The following is a 12,685-nucleotide window of genomic DNA, read 5'->3' on the forward strand; positions in this document are numbered from 1 at the left end:
AACTCTGATTTTGCGCTCTCCTATGCCCTAGGAACAGGTAATCACCTTATATTAATTTTTCAAAAACAAATATTACAAATGTCATGACAGGTCTAGTGTCATTTACATCTTGAAATCCTTCTCGCCTACTATGCACAAGCTTTTCATTTAAAAAAAAAAACCATTGCACATATTGGCTCTTCTTTCCAAAAGCTCCATTTGGGGGAAATTTCTAAATTAAGAATAGTTATGGGGAAAGTCACAGGCACAATTTGCTTTGGATAAACACTTAATTTCTACATTATGGGACTGAATTTTCTTGGATTATCTAAATGCCAAAACAAAGATGAATTTACCATCTTCCCAGAAATGCAGTACTTCTGCTACTAGCCAGAGAAGATATATTGCTTTCTTTTCACAAACTTTTCTGTTTCTGGGGTGAACTTAGGAAAAGTCTTGAGAAATTTTAAGTGGCACAGGAAAGATTTTGAAACATATAACAATCACCATAGTCCAAAGGAGGAAGAAAGTACTGTTGTGGCTTTAAAAAATGGTTTACCCTTCCTTTGCTTCAGAGGCTGATCATTTAAATGTTTACCAAAGAGAAGGCATTTGAGAAAGACTTTTTTCCTAATTATAAGCCAGAAGTTATTTACATGCACTGGGTCATTTGAAAGAAAAACAGCTTAGTTTGTTTGATATCCTCTAAAAGGAAATACTTTCCAGTAGCAGCACTATTTCTCTAAGGGATAGTTGTGATTAGCACACTCTGGGGAAATGAACATTGGAGAAAAAGGAAGAAGAGTAATTAAGATATTAACGTAATGTTTTTAGCCATTCTGAATCCATATCTTTTCAAACACATGTGTAACTGGGGACCTAAGAATGCAATTGCATTCAAAATAATGAACAGAAAATTCACAGGGCTTTCCTATGAACCACAATTACGAAGAGAAAGCAATGCTTACATTAGGAAATCTACAATGGTAGGTAAAATACAAAATGAATCTTTGGCTTCTGGGTGTGTGAGTGCAATTCAGCCCAACCAAAATGTATTAAACAATGACTGTATAAGGAGAATTTTGCTATATTCTGGGAATACAAAACCAAAAAAGGAAACTGACTGTCTAGAAGGAGGCCAAAATACTACTGATATAGCCAATCAGATTAAGTCATAGTTTCTAGGGCAGCCAGGTGGCACAGTGGACACAGCACTAGACCTGGAGAAAGGAGGATCTGAATTCAAATTCAGCCTCAAACACTTCCTAGCTTTGTGACTTTGGGCAAGTCACTTAACTCTGTAAGCACTGAGAATGATGGCAGAATGCTAAAAAAATAAAAAAAAAAAAGGACAACATGACCAGCTTACAGTCTAGATAGGAGACAGAACATACCTTCACGGAAAAAAAATTCTTCCAGTTTAGGGTACCCTACTCATCATTAAATGCTTATTTTTTTTCCTTAATCATTTTGCCCTTCATACTTATTTCCTGAAATTGTCAAGGAATTTAGGTGTGAAACATGATCTAGAAAGCAGGTGTTTTGACAACATTGATCGTTCTGTAATATTATCTTTGCCTAAAGTGGTATGAATCCCCCTCATAGGCACAGTCATTATTTTAATATTGTATGATTTGTCCCTTTTCCTTGTTAGACTTGCTGAAATCGTAAGTCTCCTTTGTGCCACATGCTAAGAGTGTGATGGGGGAAAAGGTGAAACTCCAAGTGGAGGAGGAGATTCATCTTTGTCCCAGAGTCTGCCCTTCTGCATACTAATAGTAAAGGCAAACAGCAAGCCTACTGGGCCAACCCACTGACACTACTTTATATAACAGATTTAGGACAAGAAGTTGAGGATCAATCAATACCGTGCAACTGAAATCATACAAGTGTCAATATTAAAGAGCTACGTAAGTGTGACTTGACATACTCTAAAACCCCAATGGGTCTCTCATCTCCCCAATGAGGCATAGATCACAGTCAAAATAACAATAATGATCATAATAACCAACACATTAGGAGTGCACAATATTTTAAGGAACCCCGTGTTTTGATTTTTTTATAAAGCACGGGATTAATTGATAAAAATTAGCCCCTAAATTATTTTTCATGTCAAATAACATATACTGAGTTTGCTTAAAGTGAAACATGGAAGTGCAAGGAACTATATGGATAACAGACATTCCTTAAATGATTAGGATGAATGAGACTTGGGTTGGGATGTTTTCCAATACCGTTAAAGGGAAATGAATCTCTTCCTGCCAGGAAAGGTCACTTACCTCCATTTTATACAATGACTTTACTGTTCCACCCTCCCCACAAATATGCCCAGGTTACTTTTTAACAGTCAACTTATCTATGCTTCCATTTCTAGGAGTAATCAATCTCCAGTGTGCAGTTTGTTCATGTATCAAATCCCAGCAAGTCATAAAAACATGGATGGACTAAAGTGACAGTAAGTCTGGGCTCAGACAGGACCCTGGGCAAAGAGATGAAAGAGGAGCCCGTTATTCCATTCAAGAGGAAAAAAATGAGCATTCAAAAAGGATCCAGGAAGGTGGGGGTGGCAGGGTTTAGTTAAATTAAGATGCTGAAGCCAGGACAAACAGAAAGCTATCAGAAAAAGGATGTTTAATAGGTCTCAATACAGGACATTAATAAGGAACAACCATATTCATCATCCAAAAGAAAGCTTCAATTTAGCAGCAGCCCAACAGCTGGAAAAAAACATTTAAAACCTAGGGGAGAATAGGAAAAAGACAACAAACTCTCCTCATGTAACATAAAATCGTTTTCATGCCCATGTTATTATTTCTTCAATCTCATGTTTCAAAAAAGAGTAACACTGACATAGGACCCAAACATCTTAGGTCTTCAGTTCTTTAAATAAAGCACAGATTAAAATAAATTTTCTGTTATCAGTTGGCATTGCTGTAGTTATCTTTTTTTCAAGTTCATATTACGATGAAAACTGCTTCTAATTCCCATAAGATTAGGTGTAGATGGGAGGGGCACAGACAGTCTGAGAAAGTGGCATACGTGAAGCTGCAGGGACAGGATCTAATAAAAAATGCGAATTTTTCTACCAATGGAAGGAATGCGGCAGAATATCATTGTCTACATGGAAGGCAATGGTTCTAGGGAACTAAGCTGGATCAAAATAATCAACAGATTGGTTGTAAAGTCCTCCTAGTCGGATATCATCACTAAATAACTAGAACTTGCCTGGAAGCGGAAACACAGATAATACGCTGATTTCTCAGAAAGTTCAAAGGAAAGTGGAGACTGCAATCAGAGCAGAGACCTGGGTTTCCAATCCATACTAGAGAAGTGATCTTGGCTAAGTCATTTCCCCAAGTTTCAGTTTCATCAGCACTAAAAAGAATATAATCATATTCTTATGTATTCTCAAAATATATACATACATGTGTGTATCTTTGTATATGTACACATACATATATGTATATATATATGGTTAACGACTATGTTATGCTGCTTGTCTCTATATATACACGTGTGTATGTGTAAACAGAAGGTACACATGTGATTATCAGGGGTTAGAGGTTTTGTTTTGATTTTTGCTCATTTGTCTTAAGGCAGTTGTTTGGACCCTGCAGCTGCCTGTCCTGGTGTAGTATGCGTATGTTTGTGTATATATACACAGTACATATATCCATATACATGTATGTATATATGTGCACATATACCATATATATGTATGAATATATGAAGATTTATAATTTCAAATAAGAAATGTGAAATTACTCCTCAGGAAGAGGTTGCAATCCCAGGACCACTGGAGATGAACAGTTAAAATGGAGGAGTCAAAAACTGAGGCACAGAGGCCAAACTAAGAGGCAGAACAGTGCACCAAAGGAACAAAAGCAGGTTTGGCTTTTGATCGTTTCTCTCTTAAGGTAGGTTGGGTATGTGTGTGTGTGTGTGTGTGTGTGTGTGTGTGTGTACAACATGTATGTTTGTATGTATGTATGTATGTGTATGTACATACCATATAGTAAGACAGGCAGCTGCAGAGTCCAATCAAGTTCCTCTAAAATAAATGACCCACAAAACAAACCCCCCCAAAAACCCTGTTAATCAAATGCTTATTTTCTATTTACACATACACACATGTGTATATATAGATGCAGAAAACCACTGTGACATAGTAGAGAGCCAGCTCCAGAACCAGCAGGACCCAGGTTCAAGTTTTGCCTTTAACACACCCTGGCTGTGTGACCCTGGGTAAGTCACTTAACTCTGGTCTAGGCCATAGGTGTCAAACTCTTGGTCTCATGGCCTAAATTCTGAGTGTAGCCCAAATCAGATTAAAATGTAGTTGGGGAAGGTTTAGAAAAATAAAATTTTAAAACACAATCCAGATAACATTAAGTTGTGGGTCTTTAGGTCAATATGCAACCCTCAGGGATCACTTTCCAACTGAGATTGACACCACTGCTTTAAGAAATTCTCAATAACCAGAAGTTGTAGAGGAGGTGCCCACCTGCACTGGGAGAGGGAATTCCCTGCACCAATGAAACCACAAGACCAGTCAATATCCCTATGCCTATCATAGATCTCCCTACCAGATTCCACCAGATGTTTCTTGATTAATTGTTAGTATTTCTTGCCAAGGTGCAGAGATCATTTAATTATGCTGATTACATGATCTTCGATAAATCATCATAAGAATAATTTTACTCATCTGTAAAATGAGGGAATTGAATTAGATGACCTCTGTCATCTAGGGAAGTTCCCTTCCATTTAAATACACACATATGTACACATGTATTTAAAACAGAATATATAATTATAGCCTATATATAAAAACATACATATATGCGTATGTATGTATGTCTGTGGGGAGCATATACACATATACAACACACACCAACACACACACACACACACCAACCTACCTTAAGGGAAATACAATCAAAATCCAAAACTGTTTTTTGTACCTTTGTCTGTTTCACTGTTCTCTTTCTTAGTTTAGTCCCCTGTGGCCCAGTTGTTGACTCCTTCTCCATTTTAATTATTCATCTACAATGGTCCCGGGATTGCAGCCTCTTCTTCAGGAGTAATTTCACATTTCAAATTATAAATCTTCATTCATTCATCCATCCATCTACTCATTCAATAAGTTTTTCCCAGGACCCTGAGTGATCAATCATTTATTAGGTTTTATGAGTAATGCAGAAAAGTGGTTCTGGTCCTATCCAAGAGAAGATTCCACCTTAGTTGCAAAGAACATTTAGAAAGAGCATGGTCTTTTTGCTTGGATTTTATTTATACTTGGCATTTTCTCCTATCTTCTAAGCTGGCATGCTTTTAAAAATGTCTGATGAGAATAGCCTCCCTAGGGACCAATTACAGAGTATATGTTGTTCTCTCTACCCGCTCCCTGCTCCAGAATCCCACTAAGCTTTCAGCCTCTTCATTAGGAAACAGTGACCACTTCTGTCTCCATTCACAATTCCCGTAACACTCCCTAGAGGAAGAGTTCTTAATCCTGGGTTTATGTACTTTTTTCCAATATATTTTGACAACTGTATTTCAATGTAATTGATTTCCTTTGTAATATTATGCCTTTTATTTTATTCATTTAAAAACCAAGAAGAGATCTGCAGGCTTCATGAGACTGCCAAAAAGGTCTATGAAATAAAGTGAAGAACCTCTGATCTCTACCCAAGCTCCCTTAGCTAGCCCCAACTCCTCCATACAGTGTTCTGCCCATACTTAAGAGTATAGAAGTTGCTTGGGGCAGGTAGTCTTATTTTTGCATTTGTATCCCCAGGGACTAGCAGAATGCCTGGCAAGTACATGCTTGTTGAATGACAGTATTCCAAGTGTTAAAAAGTTTCCATGTTTGCTACCCAAAGAATTATCTGTTCAAAATTTTCATAACAACATTATATGTAACTCCAAAAAAAAATTGAACAAAGCTAGAAAGATTCTAAATGTCCAACAATAAGGGAATGATTCAAAATGTGTGGTTAATTAATATAATGGAAGACTATAATGAAATTAATATGGCCAAGCATGAGGAAGAATGTGGAAAGACTTTCATAAAATAGAATGAAGTTAAAAAAAAAGCATAGTGAGAAGAATGTAGTAAACACGAACTACCCTCATATGAAGTCAAATGGAAAAGGATGGAAAAAAGATGCTAATGGGAGCTCTTGGAGGGGAAGGCTGGGAATTATTGAAATTAATGACATTAAATGGAAATAGCTACTAAGCAATTTTTGTTGTTTATACTGAAGTTTAATATTGAGCTTCCGATGAAACATTCACTTTTTAAAAAAAAATCTGTGTTTTCAGTAAAGTTCCCACATTTAAAACTCAACATATTTCACCACCAGAGCATTGTTTATTTCTCGTCATTATTTGGTCGATGTAATAGAGACGATCTTTGAAGAAAACAGAAGAAATGAAGAGGAAGATTTTTGTGGAAAGTCCTCTACTGCTGTAGAGGCCTTAACTATTACAGAACTGACTGAAGGGGTAGAAAATATAAGATTTTGTTATGTCTCATCTTCACTGATTTCCTTAGGCAAGAAACATCTATTAGGCACTTAATAAAAATAGTAATAGCTAACATTTATACAGTACTTACTACATACTGTGCACTATGCTAAAATACTTTACAAATATTATCTCACTAGATCCTCACAACAATCCTGGTAGGTAAATACTATTATTATCCTCATTTTATAATTGAGGAAACTGAGGCAAATAGAGGTTAAGTGACTTGTCCAGGGTCATAACTATGCCTACTATGATTATAAAAAATGTATTTGATCCAATGGAACAAAAACGTCATCTTAAGAGTCAACCTCAAAAAAGGGGTCCTTCTTCCTACCTTTTAACATAAGTGTTAAAATCATATATAAGATTCTATGACGGATACCACCCCAGAAATTACATTTGAACAGGATTTATTTAATACATGGTCTACATTAAAGGGTGTCCCACAACAGGGGAAATATTCTAACCTAAAGTATTCACTAATGTCATGGAGGATGCTCTGCATAAAATCCGCTACCAATGGGGAGATTTTCTTATTCACAGACAGCATTGTACTATTCCATAGTTATTCAAGAAATACTCACTACTAAGGAAAAATAGAATAGTTAAAAATGCACATAGAGAGTGAGAGTGAGAGAGAGAGAGAGAGAGAGAGAGAGAGAGAGAGAGAGAGAGAGAGAGAGAGAGAGAACCAGCAGAAAGACAATGGACTGATCCAGAGTTAAATAAGAAGAAAAGATTGGGTTGCACCATATTGGCGACAATGTATAGTACTTTTAATAATCTCAGGACAATTGTTGTCATCAGACTCTTCTTTGAACAACATTATTCTTCTACCAATCACAGAACTTCACAAATGCAGAAAAATCAAAATTATAGGTGATCCAGAAGGCAACAAGAAGATATCTAAAATAGATTTCAGCATAGTATCATCAATGACATACATGGGAGAAATAGTACAAAAGGCATTCACAAGAACAATAAGACCAGAAGAGGAGACAAGCTGAAAATGTACCAAGAATGTGGGATAAGGGCAGACAGGCCCTTCACTGGTACCTACAAAAAGAACCACAAGAAACCTTCCAGTTCACTGAATGTTCTTCTATAGAGAATGAATGGAAAGCTATGGAGAACACATGGTGAGAGGTAGAAGGGGATGCAAATCACAGAGGACCAAAAGGCATAGAAGATTGGGATCTGGCAAGATAAAGTATGTACCCACATAGGTGATGACTCATCAAAGACCTATCCTGCATCATTAAGAGACACCCCTGTCATTTTACGACCATGTCATTTTTAGACAACTGTCACTACAAAGTGGCTGATCGTTACTAATTTCTTGGCAAGGTTTCACATATATGTCAATAATTTGAAAAGTATATTACAATTCTGATTCCTCTGACAACAACAGGGATTAAGAAAACTATGATGACAGGTAGACGTTTAAATTCGTAAAGATTATCTCAGGAAAGAACTACTAAGAAAAGTCAGTAGTGAAATTAGAATGCTTTGAATCAAGTTGGATGACTTAAGCTACCAAAATTAAAGTGTTGTGTAGAAAAAAACCACTACAGACGCAATAAGGAATAGGACAAAGAAATTTGGTTCTACAAATAAAAGGCCGGAATCTAATCAGATTCTCCTAAGAGGGGGTTGCAAACAGTATGGAGTTGGCCTTTTTCCTGCAATTGAAACTTTAGTGAAGGAAGCAAAATCAGCAAAACTGAATTGTTATCCGATGGTCAGGAAACTATTAAAAGTCTACATCACTGAGGTATTAAAGAAGCCAAGCAAGCTGGGATACTTGACAATTCCTTTTCGGTGGGAGGCCCCTCTGTTGCAAATGCTCCCAGGATATCTAGAGAATGATGCTGGAAAATTCATTAGGTAAAGATAAAACTGCTTTTTTCTTACTTTCTTTTTCAGAGCCTCTTTCTAGTCTCAGAGAAGCCTTAGTTCAACTTCCCCATTATAAATCTCAGGCAAGGCACAAAACAGGCTGGAAATGTATGTGCCTCTCTTGTGAAGTACAGCCATGACAGAGTCCAAATGGAAAAGAGATTCCTCCCTTATGGCTGCTCCTGTATGCTGATGATGCATACTGACAGCGCCAAATCCCAGACCATGGTATAGCCTCCTCAGTTTCTACTCATTAAAAAAAGAGACTGAGTTTTTTGTTACCTCGAACTTGGAAAAAAACCCATCCAAACATTTCCACTTAGAAAGAAAAGAAATTGAAAGTTATTCATAAAGACACACATCTCAATTAAAAAGTAAAAAATGAAAGAATAAATTAAAAAAGCCTTTATTAAGGGCTTGCTATTTACAAAGCATTAATCTAAGTATTGAGGATCTTAATAGAAAACTAGGACAGGCCCTGCCCTCAAGGAGCTCACATTTTAATCAGGGGCGGAGAGGGAGAGGGGTGGGAGAGGACACAACATATATGGAAGGTCTTACATGTCAGATAGAAAGGTTCCATGGAACATGGAGTACAGTAGCAAAGCAGATGGTGATGCTTCTCTTGAAATGACATTTTTGCTGATAAAATTAGTTTCTGATATTACATCATGTGACAGGGCCAAGGACTTTGGAGATAAGAACTTGCTTTTCTGGGTCTTCAGTAGTTGTGGCCATAGCACCAGCAGGAGCAGTGGCCAGGCTGTATCTCCACAGAGATTGCTTCCCAGATGATGACTTCAGGCACCGAGCTAGAAACATTGCTCTTCCCAAGGCTCTTAGGTTCAGGATCCTGGGCTGTCTCCATCAGTGTCTGAGGGGAGAGAGAGGTCAAGTTGGTCCTGATTGACTTTCCTGGCATATGATGCCTCATGTCTCTGCACAGGGTGCCTCACTCTTTTTAGATAGGTTGGTGTACCCTGTATATAGTAGTACATGGTTGTCAACTGATGGAGATAGTTGGTCCCCTTTCTATAGGTGGTGTTTCTTGAATGGGGGCAATGAGGGCTGGGCCAAAAGCAGGGCTACTGTCAGGGCTGCTGTGCTTAATCTATACATTGGTGACAACTGGTCTGCAGTTGTTACTGGTGGTGATGAGGAAAGCCAGCTTCTTGTCCACAAATATTTCTCTCCTCATGGATAGCTGTGGGGTGGAGATGGTTTGGCTTTCTGGGAGAGTCTGTTATTCTCAAGTCCCCTGAGTTGAGGGACCTGGGTTTTATTGATCAGAGGCTGGGGGAGATGGTGGCCAAGGAGATAGTGGTAGTTTGACTTGCCCAGAATACACTGTCTTCTGCCTTTCCCTCAGGGTGCCTTGCGCATAATGTAATAAGTCAATATAATAATATCATTATAAATAAATTCAATATGTAAGTTTCAAAGCTGTCCTGATCTTCTATCTTTCCCTCTGGTCTATCTAATATTTTGTTCCGTGATATATAAAGAAGTTTGAGAGACACAGTTTTTGGGTAATTAATCATTTAATTAATCATGCTAGAAGATAATTAATAAAAGGGGTCAGTGACATTCTTGAATGCCAAAGACCCCTTTTGGAATGCACTCAACATTTAGATGTCTTTGGAAGAGTGAGTATTCCTGAGAGTGGAAATGAGCTCTAATTGGATAACAAATAATAACAGAATGAATATTATAATCAGAGGTAGGCTTATTCCAATGATGGTCTGAAGGACATGCCTGATCACTTAGCCTTCGACAAACAGACTTTTCTCTTCCCAAACCACTCTAGTCTAGGGCAATCCAGACAAAAGAGGGAATTAATTTCCCCTAAGACCTATCTGAGTAAAACACAATGGGCCAAAATTCAGCAATTCACCTAAACTAAAATTTCCTTACCTTTTGATCAGATTTAAACTTTCCCAGTTGGGTACCTCTCACCTAATACTTCATCTCATTATCAGTCCTGCACTTCAAAGGTTGTCTGAATAGCCTACAGAGTTTGATTTCTAAGTAAGGAAAAGGAAGGGGAAAAACCTTAGTCCTAATTCAATAACTGACCAGTTCTGTATAATTTTTTTACTGATTTTATTTATTTATTTATTTACTTTTAGCTTTCAACATTCATTTCCACAAGATACTGAGTTCCAAATTTTCTTCCAATCCCTCCCCTCCCCCTACCACAAGATACCATGCATTCTGATAACCCCTTCCCCAAATATTCCCTTCCTACTATCACATCCCTCCCTTCCCTTATCCCCATCTCCTCTATTTTCTTGTAGAGCAAGATAGATTTGCATACCCCATTATCTGTATTTCTTATTGCCCAGTTGCATATGAAACCAATTTTTAACATTCATTTTATATATTTTAAGTCCCAACTTCTCTCCCTTCCTCTCCATCCCCACTGAGAAGGCAAAGCTATTCAACACAGGATACACATGTGTAGTCACACAAAAGACTTCCATAACAGTCATGCTGTGAGAGCACAGAACCAAGATGGTGGAGCAGAAAGATGCACCTACTCTAGCTCGTCCTTCACAGCCCAAAAAATTCCTGTAAAATGACTCTAAACAAATTCCAGAGCAGCAGAAGCCACAAAATGACAGAGTGAAAGAGGTTTCCAGCTCAAGGTTGACTGGAAGGCTGACAAGAAAGGTCGATCACACAGCGTGGGGACCGAAGTGCAGCCCACGGATCCCAGCTCAGCCTTGGCCACCCAGCACCAGTAGGATACAGGATGAGAACAGGCTTCAGGGGCAGAATCTCCAGCAGCAGGTGCAGTTCTCAAAGCCCTTAATCAATAAACATCAAAGACAGCTTCAAAGGTCATTTAGAAAGTTTTTTCACCTGGGTGAAAAGGGAGAAGGGTACTCATCCAGCCCTGGCCCCAGGCTGCTGTGGCAGCAGCAACATGGCCATCCATTTTTGGAGCCCTCAGTCTAAATCCCGTGGGGGAATTGAGCCACTGACCTGGGTCTCAGCCCTGAGTGGTGGCCCAGGGGTGAGAAAGAGTGCTGGCTGGTGTGGTGTAGCTGGTGGAGGTTCTGGAAAGGGAATTCTACTTGCAAGTCCTGGGCAGAAAAGCTTTGGTAGGTTCTGGACCAGAGTGCAAGCCGGGAGCAGAGTAAACTCCTCTTCCTTGATTGCACCACATTGGAGGAACTGAGAACTTGAAAATTCCCAGAATATACCCCGCTCTTGACAAAGGACTCAAAAGTCAAGTAACTTGTTGGGAAAATGCCCAAAAAAGGGGAAAAATAGAACTATAGAAGGTTCCTTTCCTGGTGAACAGGTATTTTCTTCCGTCCTTTCAGATGAGGAAGAACAATGCTTACCATCAGAGGAAGACACAAAAGTCAAGGCTTCTGCATCCAAAACCTCAAATATAAATATGCAGTGGTCTCAGGCCACGGAAGAGCTCAAAAAGGATTTTGAAAATCAAGTAAGAGAGGTGGAGGAAAAGTTGGGAAGAGAAATGAGAGACATGCAGTCAAAGCATGAACAGCAGGTCAGCACCCTGCTAAAGGAGACCCAAAAACATGCTGAAGAAAATAACACCTTCAAAAATAGGCTAAGTCAATTGGCAAAAGAGGTTCAGAAAGCCAATGAGGAGAAGTATGCTTTATAAAGCTGAATTAGCCAAATGGAAAAGGAGATTCAAAAGCTCACTGAAGAAAATAGTTCTTTCAAAATCAGAATGAAACAGACGGAGGCTAATGACTTTATGAGAAAGCAAGAAATCACAAAACAAAACCCAAAGAACGAAAAAATAGAAGACAATGTGAAATATCTCATTGGAAAAACAACTGACCTGGAAAATAGATCCAGGAGAGACAATTTAAAAATGATGGGACTACCTGAAAGCCATGATCAAAAAAAGAGCCTAGGTATCATCTTTCAGGAAATTATCAAGGAAAACTGTCCTGAGATTCTAGAACTAGAGGACAAAATAAAAATTGAAAGAATCCACTGATTGCCTCCTGAAATAGATCCAAAAAAAGAAACTCCCAGGAATATTGTAGCCAAATTCCAGAGTTCCCAGGTCAAGGACAAAATGTTTCAAGCAGCTAGAAAGAAACAACTCCTACATTAAGGGATCAAAGGGCTTGGAATATGATATTCCAGAAGTCAAAGGAACTAGGATTAAAACCTAGAATCACCTACTCAGCAAAACTGAGTATAATACTTCAGGGTAGTTGGAGGGATTATACACACACACACACACACACACACACACACACACACACACATACATACA

At 38.4% G+C, this 12,685-nt stretch overlaps 1 long non-coding RNA gene across 1 annotated transcript in view; it reads right to left on the reverse strand.

The window, feature by feature from the left end:
- Positions 1–8,854: 8,854 nt before the first annotated feature.
- LOC140515596 (uncharacterized) overlaps positions 8,855–12,685 on the reverse strand; it is a 104,772-nt gene continuing 100,941 nt past the window's right edge. The window contains exon 5 of the long non-coding RNA XR_011971096.1: positions 8,855–9,283. This is a non-coding gene — a long non-coding RNA (uncharacterized lncRNA). The remainder of the gene's footprint in view (positions 9,284–12,685) is intronic.

This window comes from Notamacropus eugenii, chromosome X, assembly GCF_028372415.1.
Source record: "Notamacropus eugenii isolate mMacEug1 chromosome X, mMacEug1.pri_v2, whole genome shotgun sequence".
Taxonomy (NCBI): domain Eukaryota; kingdom Metazoa; phylum Chordata; class Mammalia; order Diprotodontia; family Macropodidae; genus Notamacropus; species Notamacropus eugenii.